Source organism: Fundulus heteroclitus, unplaced genomic scaffold (genome assembly GCF_011125445.2).
Source record: "Fundulus heteroclitus isolate FHET01 unplaced genomic scaffold, MU-UCD_Fhet_4.1 scaffold_42, whole genome shotgun sequence".
NCBI lineage: Eukaryota > Metazoa > Chordata > Actinopteri > Cyprinodontiformes > Fundulidae > Fundulus > Fundulus heteroclitus.
The window spans coordinates 1,730,763-1,750,429 of NW_023396835.1; the positions used below are offsets into that span (position 1 = coordinate 1,730,763).

The 19,667-nt window shown below is 44.4% G+C and overlaps 1 pseudogene; it reads right to left on the minus strand.

The window, feature by feature from the left end:
- Nucleotides 1-11,525: 11,525 nt before the first annotated feature.
- LOC118560380 lies at nucleotides 11,526-16,415 on the minus strand (annotated as a pseudogene).
- Between the last annotated feature and the right edge of the window lie 3,252 nt (nucleotides 16,416-19,667).

Here is a 19,667-nt window from a genome sequence, read left to right on the forward strand (position 1 = left end):
GCAAAAATCGTTAACGCTCATCTTCTTATGCTAGGCTAACAGTTGAGTTCCGTTGACAACAACTATGTGTCGCTTAACATACGTCATACACTCCGTTGCTCTTATTGGTTGTAGGTCTATCCAATTGAGTGCAGAGGAATTTTTTTTCCTGGTTCGTTCGAAATACGCCCCATAATCACAGCTCTATGGAGCAGTATCAGACTCAAATTCTGACTAGAATTGAGTATGACCATGTCAGGCTATACTAAAACAGTATTGAGTTTGAATCTTTATTCTTTTTATTCATCTCTGGAAAGGAAACAGATTTGATTGCACTTAAGATACACAAAATAATCCTGTTTTGTAAAGTCATCCATCAAAAGCTGGATGACTTTAAATTTCCTGCATTTAAATTCTGACAAGACAGAAGTTGTAATCTTTGGGCCAGAGTCTTCAAAAAATAAAGTTCTTAACCAATCACTTAATCTGGATGGCATTAACTTGGCCTCTGGTAATAAAGTTAAAAATCTTGGTGTTGTTTTCGACCAAGACATGTCATTTAAATCCCATATTAAACAGATTTCCAGAGTTTCCTTTTTTCACCTGCGGAATATCGCCAAAATTAGAAACATTCTGCCCAGGAGTGATGCTGAAAAACTGGTCCATGCATTTGTTACTTCAAGGCTGGACTATCGTAATTCTTTACTATCAGGAATTCCACAAAATGCAGTTCGAAGTTTTCATCTGATTCAAAATGCTGCGGCAAGAGTTCTGATGAAAATCAACAAGAGGGATCATATGTCTCCAATTTTAGCTTCCCTTCATTGGCTTCCTGTTAAATCAAGAATAGAATTTAAAATTCTCCTTCTAACGTATAAAGCCCTTAATAATCAAGCTCCATCATATATCAGAGCTCTGATTACCCCGTATGTTCCTAACAGAGCACTTCGCTCTCAGACTGCAGGTCTGCTGGTGGTTCCTAGAGTCTCTAAAAGTAGAATGGGAGGCAGATCCTTTAGCTATCAGGCTCCTCTCCTGTGGAACCAACTCCCAGTTTTGGTCCGTGAGGCAGACACCCTATCTATTTTTAAGACTAATGTTAAAACTTTCCTTTTTGACAAAGCTTATAGTTAGAGTGGCTCATACCCTGAGCTATCTCTATAGTTGTGCTGTGATAGGCCTAGGCTGCTGGAGGACATCAGGGTCTAATTTTCTCACTCTACTGATTTCTACTTTTCTTCAGTCTACTGTTCTCCAGTTTTGCATTGTATTACATTGAAATGACTGTCGTCATTTCAGCTTTTAACTTTTTGCTCTCTCTCTTTTTCTTCATAGTAGGTACACCTGGTCTGGCGTTCTGTTAACTGTGACATCATCCAGAGAAGACGGATGTATAATATGATTGAACTTGACTTTGTAAAGTGCCTTGAGATGACATGTTTCATGATTTGGCGCTATATAAATAAAATTGAATTGAATTGAATTGTTTTAATAAATATGAATGTGTTTTTTTTAGCTGAAGAAAAAACACCCTGCCACCTAATAGCTAGTTGTACCGTCCCTGGTGGAAGTAGCTTGACTTCTTGCAGCCGTCCGTCTACCATCTCCGACATCTGTCTGAGGAAACTTTGGACACCCGTCACTTTCAGCTGCGAAATCTTACTGCCTGTTTTAAGTCCCCCCCCCCCCCCAGCAGCATCCAAATTAAATCAATGTCTGGGCTTTGACTGGGCTTGGGAGACTTAATTTATTTACTTACTGGCAGGTTTTGGGCCATTGTCATGTTGCAGGATCCACTTCTGCTTTGGCATTATGATTATTTGTACATAAGCTGTCAAATTACTTCTGTAACACTGTGATATTGCTAACTTTTTGGCTGACTTTGCTTGTAATGCACTTAGTGCTGTATGAGCTATGCAAAGTGTGCTATGTAAATTAATTTGACCTTAACTTTTGAACTTGATGACCAGGTATTGCAAGAACAAATCATCCCCAATCCTCGACACGTCCACCTCCATGCTGCACAGTTGATATGATTTTCTTTTCCTGGAATGCTGGATAGAAGGTATTCCAAACATTTCCTTTGTTGTTTTATTTGGTTCCAAATAGAACAAATTTGTTTGCGAATGAGGGGAAGATAGGGCGGGAGATGGACAGGCGGATTGGTGCAGCGTCTGCTGTGAAGCGGGCGCTGTACCGATCCGTTGTGGTGAAGAGAGAGCTGAGCCAAAAGGCCAAGCTCTCGATTTACCGGTAGATCTACGTTCCTACCCTCATCTATGGTCACGAGCTTTGGGTCGTGACCGAAAGAACGAGATCCCGGATACAAGCGGCTGAAATGAGTTTTCTCCGTAGTGTGTCTGGGCTCCCCCTTAGAGATAGGGTGAGGAGCTCAGTCATCCGGGGAGGACTCAGAGTAGAGCCGCTGCTCCTCCACGTCGAGAGGAGCCAGTTGAGGTGCCTCGGGCATCTGGTCAGGATGCCTCCTGGACGCCTCCCTGGTGAGGTGTTCTGGGCACGTCCCACCGGGAGGAGGCCCAGGGGAAGACCCAGGACACGCTGGAGGGACTATGTCTCTCTGCTGGCCTGGGAACGCCTTGGGATTCCTCCTGAGGAGCTGGCCCAAGTGGCCGGGGAGAGGGACGTCTGGGCCTCCCTACTGAAGCTGCTACCCCCGCGACCCGACCCCGGATAAGAAGATGGATGGATGGATGGATGGATAGAACAAATTTGGATTCGTCTTTCCAGAAGTTTCTGTCTTTGTCTGTATTCTTTCTTGCAAACTGCAGCCTTTGTGTTTACATCAGTGCTTCTCAAATGGTGGGGCGCGCCCCCTAGGGGGGGCGCGGTGCAATACCTGGGGGGGCGCGTGTGACCCTGGGGAACAGGCTTATTTTATTTATTTATTTATTTATTTATTTATTTTTTTTTTTTTTGGCCGTACTAGTATAAAGTGTAATTGCGCTCCACTACAGTAGGGGCAGTGGCGCTCTCATTGTTACTTTTGTCACGTTTGCGACAGTGCAACATTTTACGACTTACAGGTTTGCCTTGGTTACCAGTGTTGAGTCAACAGAAAGCTCCGTCTGCGTTCTGTCTACAGCCTCCGTTATTCAACATAACAACCCCCAACATGAAAAAGTTTTTAACAGGGATGAAAAGGAAAGCGGAGGGAGACAAAGATAATGAGACAAAAGAAAGTCACCCGAAAGCTAAGACGAGGAATTACGACGAAGCGTATTTAGCGCTTGGCTTCACGGTGACTACTGTTGGAGAAGAGGAAAGACCGCTGTGTTTGCTGTGTCTAAAAATGCTCGCAGCGGACAGCATGAATCCAAATAAATTAGCGCGTCACCTAAATACGTTACACCCCAATCACGCCAATAAGCCGCTAGAGTTTTTTCAGCGAAAACGTGCTGAATATTGCCAACAGTCATCCCGCTTTGTGAAGGCTACTTCAGTAAACCACCGAGCGCTGTTAGCATCATATAAGATGGCGTACCAAACTGCGCAGTGCAAAAAGCCCCACACCATAGCAGAGGAGCTGATACTGCCTCCTCATTTTGATCAAAAAAAGAAAGAAAAAATGAGCATAAATTGTTTAATTCATTTTGGTTTTGTAGGTTCAACTGTTTTATATATTGTGCTCCTGAGTTAATGTTGCTGAACTGAATATATATTAGTTATTATTTTTATAGTATATACTATATATAGTATATATATAGTATATAGTTTTTGTAGTTTATTAGTTATTATAGGAATTAAATATTTATTGATCTGATTTAATTTTGCAATGGTGCAATTAGTTGGTCAAACATGTTTACAGTTTAAACAAGGATTTATTTATTTTTAATTTCTTAAAACACGATTTAATAAAGTTATTCTTTGTAAGTTTGACCATATGTCTTTCTTTTTTTCTTTAATGTTAATAAGGATAAAATGTTATGCAGGGATGGATAGTCAGGGTGGGGAGTGGGGGGCGCGAACAGTTTTCTTCTTGCTAGGGGGGGGCGTAACAGAAAATAATTGAGAAGCACTGGTTTACATTAACGTTTAAGTGTTTTTATAAATGACAAAGGGTATCCACATGTCTAAAGAAGAAGTAACATAGGGTTTCCTAATTTTCTCATGTGTTAATTTACTGTGTTCTGCAGGCCAGGCAGGTTTGGAGCAAACATGGTCAACCTTTCTCTGTCGATAGCATTTTGCATCTCCTTAGATTCAGCAATGCTGGGATCTACTCTGAAGGTCCAACTTACGTACCCGTAGTACTAAACTGGGCCCCAGAGTACAGCGGTAATTTCTTCCAACAATGAAATGCTTCGTCTTTCTTGGAAGAAATCAAGAGGAAAAAGTGGATAATTTCCATTTTTCAGAGTTATTGTTCTCCTGCTTTTACCACATCTCCCATTTGAGAGGTCACAGATCAAAGATCCCCCCACAGACGTTGTTGATAACAAAAAGCAGCTCTCTGAGCCATTCTTTTTTAATGTTTTACCCCAAGTGACTCTTTCATTTTTATTTTAAAAATGACTGGTCTCCCATCGGAGAGCCGCTAAGTTATATAAACGGTAATGAGGGAAAATTAAAATGACACAGAGCTTCAATGGCAAGACATCCGTCTTTGATGGAGTAGCTCAATTAAAGTAAGAAAGATAAAGAGACCCGAGGGGAGCTCCGTCTTTGTTCGCCTTTGTCTGGTGAATTATGGCGCGGCTCAGTTTGGACCGGAGGCCGAATCGTCGGGCGGCCGTTTAAAACCGGGTAGTCGTCAAATCAAAGGGAAAATGATGAAAAGGGAAGAGAGAGCAAAGTGTTTGCCACACTGTTTGTTCTTCAAGTTAAAGAACGGGGCAGTTCTATTCTCTGTGCTGCTTGTTGATGCCAAGAAAGGATCAACAACGGCCTCATTTATATGGAAATAATACATCTGCATCTGTTAAATACATCTGTCACTGTCTAACGCCAGAAGTCCCTAACTGCACTCAGCTCAGACGGGACGGGAAAAGATTTGCACCCAATGTTTGTTGCATATGCTTTTGCTGAAAACGCCATTAGTGTATTTCACATTAGATGTGTGTTAAAGTTAGCTGTTAACGTAGCCACAGGAACATATTCTGCTCCACTTGATGTGTACGAGGAAGTTAGATCTAAATCATTAATCTCCATTAATTATTCATCCTAGTTTTAATGTTGAATTTATTCCTGTGGAGATTTCAAGTTTTATTTGCCATTTCAGCTATACGCTGATTTAAAAACAAAAATTTAATGGCTTTACAGGTTGATTGAGTTTAAATATAATCTTTATATTGGCATTTATATGTATGGTGGAGAATGTCTCTGCCACAGATAACACCAGGACACATCTATATTCAACGCTGGGGACTCTGTAATGATGTCTTACTGCATTTTAGCTTCCTGAAACACTTAGCCTCTTCTATAGGACTCAGTAAAGTCCTCAAACAACTGAGAATCCTATTTCATTTATTTAGGGATTACCTGCAAGTTGTAACTTGACAAGTTCCTGAGCGACTCAGAGGCTGTGAGGTGAGGCCTGCAGGACTGTAGGTATAATAGTGATACATTTTATGTATAGCATCAAAAAACCTCAAAGTGTTACAGGCAATCAATCAATAAACACAATAAAAACAGGGGCATTAAAACTCAGACAATAACAATGGGTGGAGGGGAGAAGGGTGTAGAGGTGCATTTGAGCAGTTTTCCAAATATGGCTGCAGCCAATCAAATCTTCTATTGTCCAGTTTTTGTGAGCCTGTGTGAATTGTAGCTTCAGTTTCCTGTTCTTAGCTGACAGGAGTGGAATCCAGTGTGGTCTTCTGCTGCTGCAGCCCATCCATGTTGTGCGTTCAGAGATACTCGTCTGCAGACCTTGGACGTAACAAGTGGTTATTTGAGTCACTGTTGCCTTTCTATCAGCTGGAGCCAGTCTGGCCATTCTCTTCTGACCTCTGGCATCAACAAAGCATTTGCGCCCAGGGAATTGCAGCTCACTGGATATTATCTTTTTTTTTTCAGCCCATTCTCTGTAAACCCTAGAGTTGATTGTTGGTGAAAATCGATCAGCGGTTTCTAAAATACTCAGACCGGATGCTCGGTTTGAACTGCAGCAGATCGCCTTGACCCTGTTGACATGCCAAGGTGCATTGAGTTGCCGCCATGTGATTGGCTGATTATAAATTTGCTTTAACGAGCAGTTGGACAGGTGTACCTAATAAAGTGGCCGGTGAGTTGACTTATACTGCATAGTATAGAAGAGCCTAAGCAAGTAAGACTTAAGCTTATGCTTAATAAAATGAACTTCAAGTAAACTACTTTTTTGCAAAGTGTAGTATATAACATATCAGTTGGGCCACAAAATGTTTTGCCAAAGCAACACCTTTCCAAGATGTTTACAATGTTCAAAATTAACTCACCATGTTGGGCAGTGTATCAAAATGTAAGTGAGAAGTGATCCGATACTTTTAGCTAGATTTTTAGATGCTTTTATGGGCAGAAATCTGACTTCCGACGTCGGCCGAACCACTTCTGGTTTCCACCGATTCACCTGAATAAATGTGGTTTAATAAATGGTGGAGCGAAATGATCCAACATGTGCTGAGGAATACTGAGAATCTCTTGTTGTTCACTGACTCTCAGACCAAACAGCAGATGGGGCGGCTGTCCCAGGACAGGATTTATCTATAACACGCTCACAAGCACCTTTTAACTGTAACATCCACCAGAGGGAGCACCTTTGCTCCCAGTATAACCTTTGTTTAACATTTTAGGTACCAATCATTTACAATGAAATTCTTAAACTGCAAGGGCAATTTATAACATATAATTTAAAAAACAGAATTACATATAAATACTTAACAAAAAGCCAAGGCCAGTGTTATGTAAAGCATTGCATGGGAAAAGGGAAGTAATTTATCAGAATTAATCAGAAAACAAAGAAATTTGCACGCATTTTTTCTCTTTCACAAAACTTACAGATTTTGCATACGACTTGATTTGGTCTAATTTAGTTTGTAATTCCATAAGATTACATTTCTCCTCACTATTTAAATCTGCAGCTCAATCAGAATACCCTGTCACTACCCGATCTGTACCAGGGAGGTACCAAGATGGCGGCATGAGCAGTCGCTTGTAGCGACAGCTCCATAAATAACTGCAAATGTCTCTATTGGATGTGTGCTATTCCACCTAAGAAGCTCCAATGGATGCTAACAAGTTAATGAAGCCTGTCAGACGGCAACGGGACGCCCAAAGACAAAAGTAACATCACAGGTGAAAGACTTTGAACACGATCAAATGCAATGCAAAACAAATGAGAATGTGATAGCTTGGCACCGACTACCCCGATGCAGTCACAGACTTAGAAAAGAGTAAAGTCAGCCGAGGACTGCCCAAGTTTCCATTGAGGTTATACTTGAAGCTAGTGATGCACGATATTAAAAATTTCAACCGATATCGATAACCGATCTGCTTTTCATGGCCGATACCGATTCCGATACCGATAAGCTTATATTCAATATAGTTTTTGCATAATCTGCAGCTTGTGCTATGAAAAACAAATTATTTAGCAGCTGTGGCTTATTTATAACAGCAAACAAAAGGTTTTGGCTCTTCAAAAATTGCTTTTTTTATACCATCACACAAAAAAGTTGTAATTTGCTTTTAATAACAAATCAATTTCCACACAAATCAATTTAGAATACAAAGAGCATCCTTTAAAAATTACTGAACAAGGCTTAACTGCAAAGCCATTTGTGAAGTCAAAAAATAATAACCACAGCATAGGTCAAAGAAAAAAGTGTTCAGAAAGCTATTAGCAAAGGTATTTCAAATACCTTTCAAGTCAAGTCAAATAATTTTCAAACATGAAATTATCTGTACTAACGTGCATATAAAAATTCAAAAAATTCAATAAAGTCAATAAAAGTGCTTTTTTAAAAATGAGGTACCATGATGACAATTTTTCAGGTGAGCTATTAGGTTTGTTGTGTTAAAACCCAAATCCTTCTCTCCTCCTCTCGAAATTCTTGCTGAACAGGTTTTGCAAACTGCATTGCTGTTGCCATCTTCTAATACCCAATTTGTTTATTTATAGTTAGGCAATAATGGAGCCAAGCCTGGGTCCTGATAGTAAGGAACGCAAAATCCACAGGTCTTGTCCCGCTTTGGGGCGACTCTGCCTGAATAAAATTCCACCACATTTAATTAATTTATCAGCTATTTTTATCGGAAGAATTTACTTATCGGGCCGATATAAAATTCCACCATATCGGCCGATATTTTATCGGTGCGATATATATCGTGCATCCCTACTTGAAGCTTTTATGAGTTTGGAGAAGTGGAATCACAGAAACGATAAAAGAGCAAGATAGGTGCAGAATGAGGTGGAGCCTCCGGATGAAAGGTATGGATGTTGTCCACAGGATGGGGAGAAGGGAAAAAAACAACAGGATCAGGATTGTATTTATCCTAGTCACTCAAAGACTAGAATAAAAGAAGTATGGAAGCGGAGCAGAGGACCGACCACTAGCAGAGAGGAAGGTATCAGCTTTGGAGAGATGTTTCCAAAAGAAGACCTGGAAGAGTGGAAGGTAGAAGGAAGGCCTTTTTCAGGGATATATTATGGGCAATAATTGAAAATGTAATACGTGAATGACATTATCAATCAATATTATCAATCTTTTTTTAATTTTTATCTCTTACTGTTCTATTTGGAGAGAAGTTGTGACTTCCTAAAACTTTTCTGAGTTCATGTTGAATGTTAAAATTTATGTTGGTTCTTTGAATGTCAGGGGCTTGAAAGAAATCGTTAAAAGGAAAACTGTGTTGTTATTTAGTAAAGGGCAACAAATACATTGTTTATTTGTTTATTTCAACAAGAAACTCATTCTTCAGATGAGGACACTTCTTTTTGGATGAATCAGTGGGGAGGGTATAATGTGAAAAACATATTTAAATATATATATATTTAAAAATATTTTTAGATCCGTCCGTCCGTCTTCTTCCGCTTATCCGGGGTCGGGTCGCGGGGGTAGCAGCTTCAGTAGGGAGGCCCAGACGTCCCTCTCCCCAGCCACTTGGGCCAGCTCCTCAGGAGGAATCCCAAGGCGTTCCCAGGCCAGCAGAGAGACATAGTCCCTCCAGCGTTTCCTGGGTCTTCCCCTGCGCCTCCTCCCGGTGGGACGTGCCCGGAACACCTCACCAGGGAAGCGTCCAGGAGGCATCCTGACCAGATGCCCGAGCCACCTCAACTGGCTCCTCTCGACGTGGAGGAGCAGTGGCTCTACTCTGAGTCCTCCCCGGATGACTGAGCTCCTCACCCTATCTCTAAGGGGGAGTCCAGACACACTACGGAGAAAACTCATTTCAGCCGCTTGTATCCGGGATCTCGTTCTTTCGGTCACGACCCAAAGCTTGTGACCATAGATGAGGGTAGGAACGTAGATCGACCGGTAAATTGAGAGCTTCGCTTTTTGGCTCAGCTCTCTCTTCACCACAACGGATCGGTACAGCGCCTGCTTCACAGCAGACGCTGCACCAATCCGCCTGTCGATCTCCCGCTCCATCTTCCCCTCATTCGTGAACAAGACCCCAAGATACTTGAACTCCTCCACTAGGGGCAGGACATCCTCCCCAACCCGGAGAAGGCACTCTACCCTTTTCCGGTTCAAGACCATGGTCTCGGATTTGGAGGCACTGATTTTCATCCCGGCCGCTTCGCACTCGGCTGCGAACCGCTCCAGTGAGAGCTGTAGATCACGCCCTGATGAAGCCAATAGGACCACGTCATCCGCGAATAGCAGAGACGCAATCCTAAGGCCACCAAAACGGATCCCCTCAACACCTTGGCTGCGCCTAGAAATTCTGTCCATAAAAGTTATGAACAGAATCGGTGACAAAGGGCAACCTTGGCGGAGTCCAACTCTCACCGGAAACGAGTCCGACTTACTGCCGGCAATGCGGACCAGACTCTGACACCGGTCGTACAGAGACCTGACAGCCCTTATTAAAGGGTCCGGTACTCCATACTCCCGGACTACCCCCACAGGATCCCCCGGGGGACACGGTCGAATGCCTTCTCCAGATCCACAAAGCACATGTAGACTGGTTGGGCAAACTCCCATGCCCCCTCAAGAATCCTGCTGAGGGTGTAGAGCTGGTCCAGTGTTCCACGGCCAGGACGAAAACCACACTGCTCTTCCTGAATCCGAGATTCGACTATCCGACGGACCCTCCTTTCCAGAACCCCTGAATAGACCTTACCAGGGAGGCTTAAGAGTGTGATTCCCCTGTAGTTGGAACACACCCTCCGGTCCCCCTTTTTAAATAGGGGGACCACCACCCCAGTCTGCCAATCCAGAGGAACTGCCCCCGATGTCCACGCAATGTTGCAGAGCCGCGTTAACCAACACAGCCCCATAACATCCAGAGCCTTAAGGTACTCACGGCGAATCTCATCCACCCCCGGGGCCTTGCCACCGAGGAGCTTTTTAACAACCTCAGCACCAGAGATGGGGGAACCCGACCCAGAGTCCTCAGGCTCTGCTTCCTCAATGGAAGACGTGTTGGTGGGATTAAGGAGGTCTTCAAAGTATTCCGCCCACCGACGCACGACGTCCCGAGTCGAGGTCAGCAGCACACCATCCCCACTGTAAACAGTGTTGGTACTCCACTGCTTCCCCTTCCTGAGACGCCGGATAGTGGACCAGAATCGCTTTGAAGCCGTACGGAAGTCTTTCTCCATGGCCTCTCCGAACTCTTCCCACGCCCGAGTTTTTGCCTCGGCGACCAGCCGAGCCGCCTGCCACTTCGACTGCCGGTACACATCAGCTGCTTCCGGAGTCCCACAAGCCAAAAAAGCCCGGTAGGACTCCTTCTTCAGCTTGACGGCTTCCCTCACCGCTGGTGTCCACTAGCGGGTTCGAAGGTTGCCGCCGCGACATGCACCGACAACCTTGCGGCCACAGCTCCAACTAGCCGCCTCAACAATAGAGGCGTGGAACATGGTCCATTCAGACTCAATGTCCCCCGCCTCCATCGGGACATGTTTAAAGTTCTCCCGGAAGTGGGAGTTAAGGCTCCGCCTCACAGGGGACTCTACCAGACGTTCCCAGCAAACCCTCACAGTGCGTTTGGGCCTGCCCGGTCGGACCGGCTTCCTCCCCCGCCATCGGAGCCAACTCACTACCAGGTAGTGGTCGGTGGAGAGCTCCGCCCCTCTCTTCACCCGAGTGTCCAAGACATACGGCCGCAGGTCAGATGAAACGATAACAAAGTCGATCATTGAACTGCGACCTAGGGTGTCCTGGTGCCAAGAGCACATATGGACACCCTTATGCTTGAACATGGTGTTTGTGATGGACAATCCACGAGCACAGAAGTCCAACAACAAAACACCACTCGAGTTCAGATCAGGTGGGCCATTCCTCCCAACCACGGCTCTCCAGGTCTCACTGTCATTGCCCACGTGAGCGTTGAAGTCCCCCAGCAAAACGAGGGAGTCCCCAGGAGGGGCACTCTCCAGTACCCCCTCCAAGGACTCCAAAAAGGGTGGGTGATCTGAACTGCTGTTTGGCGCATAAGCGCAAACAACAGTCAGAACCCGTCCCCCCACACGAATGCGGAGGGAGGCCACTCTCTCGTTCACCGGGGAAAACCCCAACGTGCAGGCACCGAGATGAGGGGCAACAAGTATGCCAACCCCAGCTCGGCGCCTCTCACCATGGGCAACTCCAGAGTGGAAGAATGTCCAGCCCCTCTCAAGGAGACTGGTTCCGGAGCCAGAGCGGTGCGTCGAGGTGAGTCCGACTATCTCTAGTCGGAACCTCTCAACCTTGCGCACAAGCTCAGGCTCCTTCCCCACCAGAGAGGTGACATTCCACGTCCCAAGAGCCAGCTTCTGCAGCCGAGGATCGGAACCCCAAGGTCTCCGCCCTCTACTGCCACCCGTTGCACAATGCACCCAACCCCTTTGGCCCCTCCGACAGGTGGTGAGCCCATCGGAAGGGGGACCCATGTTGCCTCTTCGGGCTGAGCCCGGCCGGGCTCCATGGGCAAAAGCCCGGCCACCAGACGCTCGCCAACGTGCCCCACCTCCAGGCCTGGCTCCAGAGTGGGGCCCCGGTGACCCGCGTCCGGGCGAGGGAACACGAGGTCCAATAATCTTATTCATCATAAGGGGCATTTTGGGCTGCTTTTTGTCTGGTCCCTCACCAGAGGACCTGTCTGCCTTGGGTGACCCTACTAGGGGCTTAAAGCCCCTGACAGCATAGCTCCTAGGATCATTGGGACACTCAAACCCCTCCACCACGGTAAGGTGGCAGCCCAGGGAGGGGATATTTTTAGATTATCATGTATAATGTTTTTTTAAGGTGAATGTTCCCTCATAAGGAATTATATCTTAAACTAAACTATATCTTAACCTAACAAATGAGGAGCTGCTTGAGGCAGCCAAAGGGACGATAACCAGCTGAGTTAGAAGGAGTTCAACAGGTAAAAAGAAAAATACAAAGTTTTTCTAGTCACTGTACAGCTGGTTGGTAGAGAACCTAAGTAGAATTTCACAAGCAGTCAGTTTACTAGTAGTAGTACACCTCCACTGTAAGTAGAGAACATCTGGGCTGCCTAGTTTATTATTAGGGCCTTTAATACAACACGGACAGCTGCCACCTTCAGAAGTTCTCTGATGACTCGGCCATTGTGGGCTGTTTGTCTGAGGGGAACGAGCTGGAGAACCGGTCGGTCATCATGAACTTTGTGGACTGGTGTGAGAAGAACCACCTGTGTCTAAACACCAGTAAGACCAAGGAGATGGTGATCGACTTCAGGAGAAGATCCCCACCTCACTCAACTGTGAACATACAGGGGCAGGACATAGAAACTGTGGAGAGTTTCAGATACCTGGGTGTTCATGTCAACAATAAGCTGGACTGGACTCATAACACAGACGCTCTGTATAAGAAGGGCCAGAGCCGGCTCCACCTCCTGAGGAGGCTGAGGTCCTTTGGAGTGAGCCGACCTCTGCTTAAGACCTTCTATGACTCTGTGGTGGCCTCAGCCCTCCTCTACGCTGTCGTCTGCTGGGCTCCTGTCAGTGCAGAGCGGGACAGAAAGAGGCTGAATATGCTGGTGAGGAAGGCCACTTCTGTCCTGGGCTGCTCTCTGGACTCAGTGGAGGGAGTAGCTGAGAGGAGGGTGTTGTCCAAGCTCACATCCATCATGGACAACACCTTCCACCCCCAGCACCAGACTGTAGAGGAGCTGAGCAGCTCCTTCAGTTCCAGACTTAGACATCCTGTCTGTAAAAAGGAGCGCTACCGCAGGTCATTCATTCCTGCTGCCATCAGATTGTACGATGCTGAACTATAACTGTAACCAAAACTGTAACTGTAATAACTAATGTTCAATAATCCTGAAAGAAGTGACTCCTGCTGCTATCACCACGTGAATATATGTCAATACATGTATATAAGTCACCGTGAATGTACATGACATCATCTGCCTTATTCCTATTTCTTTTTGTATTTTTATTCTTATTTTTCTTATTTTCTTTTTTTCATCCACTGTATATATGAGGACACACTGTATAAAACTGATGCACCTTTTCCTACTCTTGGCACCTTCTTCTGATTATTGATTACTGAGCCGATGTGTCAAGTGAATTTCTCCGATGTGAGATCAATAAAACCTATCTTATCTATCTTAATACAGTTCACTTTCAGGCTGTATTGTGGCCACTCTGTTTATCTTTTTAGCAGAGCAGTTGTGTAAAACCAGAATATGTTCGATGGTCTAGGTTTCTAATGACCTCCCTGTAATCAAAGCAGTCCTGCAGAGTTAAATTCTGACTGTAATAAAATACTGACCAAATCTATGTGTGGTGTTGTGTTCTATCATTTCCTCTACATTTAAATCTGTCGTATAACTCTGGTAACTATTTTATAATACATAATGGTACATTGAACTGTAAAGATGTGAAATTTGTACTAATATTCAGCTCTAGAATCCCTTTTTTACTCTGAGCACCTGCTCCTTCAGTGGTCTCTGCACGGCTCTGTTCTTCAGGGAGGGTGAAGGAGCTGGAAGCAGGTTCTAGGTTCACCACGGCCGTCTCCTGATCCAAAAGAACCTCTGAAGCATCACACAGGTTACAGTCTGGAGATGCTTCAGGGTACGGTGATAACAGCACCATCAGACCACGATAAAAAGCTTTTCTGCAGTGAATCTTTCTGTGAGAGACGGAGGACAGCGTCCTGATGGAGATTAGAACATGGAGATGTTTCTGCAGAGGTCCACATGGTGAGCAGGAGAAACTGGGAGGGTCAGGAAGGAGAGGCCAAGTTTTGGTTATTTAAATATTAAAACAAAGTGTGTGGATAGATTTCTGCATCCCACACAAATTACAGTGACAGAGGGGATTGTTTGGTAGCATTTTAGAACTCGTATAAATCACATAATTCACTGATTTCTGGACAAAAACCCCCCGAAAAAGTCAAGGTACCCAACACGTTTTATTACTGAGTTCACAGTCTTTGCTGCTAAAAGCAACAAGGAGGAAAAACAGCAAATATTATGCTGCTGATCAGCTGGTTTATAAAACAATGATGAGAAATGAACAAACCCAACAGAACCAGAACATCAATTCTGAAGAAAAACAAGTGCTGACAATCTCTGACTATTGATTTCTGTGCAGTTTAGACATAAAACAATAACGATCAAGAAAATAATCTGCTGGAGATTTAAAAACCAGAATCAAACTCACTGAACCTTCAGTGGATTCTGTCTATTTGGGTTTACAGAACTCAGCAGAACCTCCAACATAAACTCCAGCATGTAGCGGCTGAGTGAAGGTGGTCTGGACTCTGTGGAGGAGAGTCATGGTTTCAGAGACGCTGTAGAAGGACAGAATACCTGCTCTGTGATCCAGGTACACTCCTACTCTGGAGGAACCAGGACCTGAGATGGAGGTCCAGATGTTGTTGTGATAAAATTTATAATCTTCATGGTAACAATCTAATGCCCAAGATTTGTCATTCCATCCAAATCCACATTCATTCCCTATTCCTGCTCTGCTGATATTCTTGTATGCGACTGCTACATAAACTCCCTCTCTCCTCTCCACCTCCCAGTAACAACGTCCAGTCAGACTCTCTCTACTCAGAACCTGAGGCCAAAAAGTGAATCTGTCTGGATGACTAGAATAAGACTGACGCTGATTCATAAATGTCACCTTCCTGTTCCCCTCTGATAGTAACAGACGACTGTTTATTGTGTTTGGATCCAGTGTGATTTCACATGAATATCTCAAGAATCCAGCTCTGCTCTTTGGTTCTGGTTCTGACAGTAAAACATCCACCTCAGTGAGTCTCAGTGAGATGTTTGTCCATGCGTCTCTCAGGATGTCCTGTAGTTGATCTCTGAGCTCTGACACAGCTGCTGTCACATCCTCAAAGTAGCTCAGAGGACGGATCTTGATGCTGGATGAGTGTGTAGACTCACTGAGTGCTGACAGTGAGGGGTAGTTGTGGAGAAACTGGTTGTGATCCTCTGTGTCTGAGAGCTGCTTCAGCTCAGCGTCTTTCCTCTTCAGCTCAGTGATCTCCTGCTCCAGCTTCTCCTGAAGCTCTTTGACTCGACTCCCTTCAGTTTCCTGCTGGGATCTGATCTGCTGCTTCACATCAGAGCTTCTTTTCTGGATGAGACGGATCAGCTGAGTGAAGATCTTCTCACTGTCCTCCACTGTTTTATCAGCAGAGTGCTTGATGGCCTCCAGCTCCTGTTGAAGCAGCTTCACATCTTTCTCTCTGTCCTGGATTCTCTGCTGGATGTTTTCTCGTCTCACCTCCAGCTCTCTCTGCCTCTCAGTCCTTTCTGCTGCAGCTGACACTGTGTCGTGGCCTTTATGTTCATCCATCAGAGCAGAGATAACAGATAGACTTCTGATCAGTACGACAGAACATCTTCATCACCTCATCATGACGAGAGCAGATGTTCTCCTGGAGGTTCTTGGAGGGCTCCACCAGCTTGTGTTTCTTTAATGGAGCCACATCATAATGAGGCTGAAGGTGTTTCTCACAGAAAGAGGCCAGACAGACTAAACAGGACTTGATGGCTTTCAGTTTTCTTCCAGAGCAGAAATCACAGGCCACATCTTCAGGTCCAGCATAGCAGAGATCAGCAGGAGCAGCTTGGAGTCCAGTCTTCTTCAGCTGCTCCACTAAAGCTGCTAACATGGTGTTTTTACTCAGCTCAGGCCTCGGTAGAAAAGTTTTCCTGCACTGAGGGCAGCTGTGGATTCCTTTGTGATCCTCTTCATCCCAGAAGTTTTTAATACACTTCATACAGTAGCTGTGTCCACAGGGAATAGCCACCGGATCCTTCAGTAGATCCAGACAGATCGAACAGGAGAAGGTTTCTCGGTCCAGCTGGTTCTGCTCCATTTCTCCTCTCGGTCACAGTGACTGTGTGAGTTTCATTTCCTGAAAACAGCAACAGCTCTGAGCTCTGATCTACGAATCACGTGTCAGAGCAGAGAGGCTGCAGCCAATCAGCTTTCAGCTCCAGCAGATGTTGCTCCACCAGCTTCAAGGTGTGTCTGAGAGCAGGAAGAACAGGGAGGGTTATCAGGTTTTACAGCCTGCAGGATAAGGAGCAGGGCTGTAAATCTAACCTTTGACCTACTGGTTCACAAGAGACAGTTTAAATATTAATGTTTCTAAAAAGTTTTTTTCAGATATGTTTTTGTTTTGTTGAGGTTTTAATAGAAGATTTTTTCAGACTTTACAATAATAAAATCTAACTCTAAGGAGAGTGTGTTCTTGATTAAGGAGAAAAGAAAATATCTTATCTGCTTCAGCATCAAGACACTCCTCACATTTTCAAATTTTGACTAAAAACCTTAAACTGATGTTTTTTCCTCAGTGTAGCGTCACAAAGGGTCATTTTAATGTGTATTTCCTGATAATCTGAGCATAATCAGACATCTGGGGAGTAACTAATAAAAGTAACTATTTGGTTGAATTTAAAATGATCTCAGGTTTTTTAGTTAAATTCCCTTCAGGTAAATTAAAATGCTTCATGTTCTAAAACAATTACCACTGACTGAATATAGCTCTGAAACAAGACACACGCCAGATGAATACTTTCTGTCTCAATTAGGAGTTAATCTGGACTTCATCATGTTAATTTTGCTTAAATAAATACTGAACAATATTAAAAATGCATGCATTTAACCACAGGGTGTCGTTTAAACCCATGTGTGGTCTGATCCAGGTGTGTTGGAGAAAAGCTTCAGGATAGCAGCTCTCAGAATGACTTTTCCTCCAACATCACTGCATGACTGAAGCTGCTGGTTTTCTTTACCTGAAACCTTTTAAATGCAGCTGCATCTGGATCTGAAGTGTTGTGGATGAACAGAGTTTGAGTCGTTTCAACAGAACCATGAGTTTATTAAGTGAGAGGGGTCAAGGGTCGCAGCTCATGTTGATGCAAGTTAACGGCGCTCTGGTTGGGGGTGTGTGACAGATTTTTGCTGTGATTTTATTGGTCAATCTGTGGAGAAAGAACTGCAATATTTCCCCCCAAGACATGAGTTCAGTGTCTCCTGAGTGTCTTTGCTCGTGGGCAGCAGAGACACAGCTTTGTGAAGAAATGTTTTTTTGTTTTTTTTGCTGCCCAATTTAGTTTGTTTCTGGACAGGAGATGGAGAAAGACGCCCAGAGATGCTGCAGCTATGAGCTCGTCTCTCTGACCAGGCAAGAAGCTGAAAGAACCACCTGAGTAGTCGCATCCAACATGAAGTCATCTCACTTGTGGCCAAGTGCACAACAGATGGAATTGTTGATAGAGTAAATAAAGCCAACCATTGTTCAATAATAATAGTATGTATAACCGATTAGAGTCACAACCAGCAGCTCTCAGTGGGGCTGTGAATTGTAAACTGTGATTTAATAAAAAAGGCATCACTGTCCATGAAGATTTTGTTGGCCCCTGATACCACAGGCATTTTTAGGGCACCTAGAAAAACTAGGCTTGGTCTTTGCTAACTGTTATGGCCAGTTATATGATAATGGCAGCAATATGCAGGGTAAGAACCAGGGGGTCCAGAGGAGAGTGCTAGATCTCTACAGCGAGGCATTATGTGTTCCCTGTGCTGGTCACACACTAAACCGTGTTGTTGGTGCTGCTGCCAAGTCATCTGTGGCATCGGCCAGTTTCTTTGGGCTGTTGCAGCGTCTCTACTCTCTCTTCAGCTCCTCAGTACTCTGCTGGACAATCCTTAAAGACCATGTCAAGACCTTCACCCTAAAAGCACTGTCTACCAGGTGGGAATGTCTAATTGAAGCTGTCAAAGCGGTCCGTCATCAGTTTCCTGACATCCTAAAGACGTTGACTGGACTAGAAGACCATGCCAAGGAAAAGAGGGATGCAGAAGTTGCCTCATCAGCCAGAGGGATCTTCAAGGAGATGCAGACATGGCCTCTCCTGGTAAGCACTATTGTATGGTACAAGGTTATGTACAACATCAGTAAAGTCAGCAAGCTTCTGCAGAGTCCAGCAGTGTTTGTAGATACACTGAGGAGAGAAATCAACACAGTTACAGCAGGCTTCTTACAGGAATTCAGATAAATGGGATTCAGCTCCATGAAAACAGATGCCAGTGAAATCACACAGGAGATTGAGGTAGAAATGAGTTGGCCAGAGACAGTTTGAATATCAAGGAGAAGAGGAAACACAGGGTACAGCAGAAGAGATCTTCAAAGGAGAAGCTTGTTCTTCCTCTATGGATAAAGCTCTGGTCACTCTCACAGAAAGGTTTTCCCAGCTTCATGGATTTCTGTACTCCAAGGAGCAGAAGAAAAGCAGGAAGGATTAAGGGAGGCTGGTTGAATGCTGCCACAAATCAGAGCAGGCAGCAGAAGATGTTGAAGCTCAGGACCTGAGGCTGGAGGTAGAGGGGGCAGTTCACTCCTTCCCCACACACACCTTCCCACCATCAGAGATGCTAAATCCCATCTAGAAGGAGAACATTGTTGACCTGGATCCACATTTAAGCTTTGCACTCAAGCTCCTTCTTACTCTCCCAGTCACTGTAGCTTCTGGTTGAAGCTGTTCTAAAGTAAAACTTATAAAAACTGGCCTGCACACCTCCATGACACAGGAAAGGCTGACCTCCCTGGGTATTCTTTCATTTAAGCAACACATGAGAAAATTGTTAGATATGAAAGATTTGCTGATGCCAAGATTCTCAAAGTAAAGTTTAGAGAGAGAGAAAGGGATGATGAGAAACTGAGAGAAGGAGAAAATCACAAAGATGAGGATAAACTGAAAAAGAGAAGGAGAATAATCAGGATGAATTGAGGATAAATTGAAGGAGAGGAGGAAACACAGAGAGAGATGAGGACAAACTGAGAATGAGGAACTTCAGAGATGATGTCAAGCAGAGAAAAACAGAAAAGACAAGAAGCATGAAGAACAAATGAGAGAGAGATAATAAAAATGCTGAAGAGGTGAATGATGACAGATTAATAATCAGTGATTTATGTCTCACCATCATTTATCATGTTTTCTCTGCTATCTTTGTTTTGCAGATGACTTTAAATAATCAATACTGCTCCAACCCTCTGCTGTGACAGACTGGAAACTTGACCTAAGTGACATATTAGGTTAAT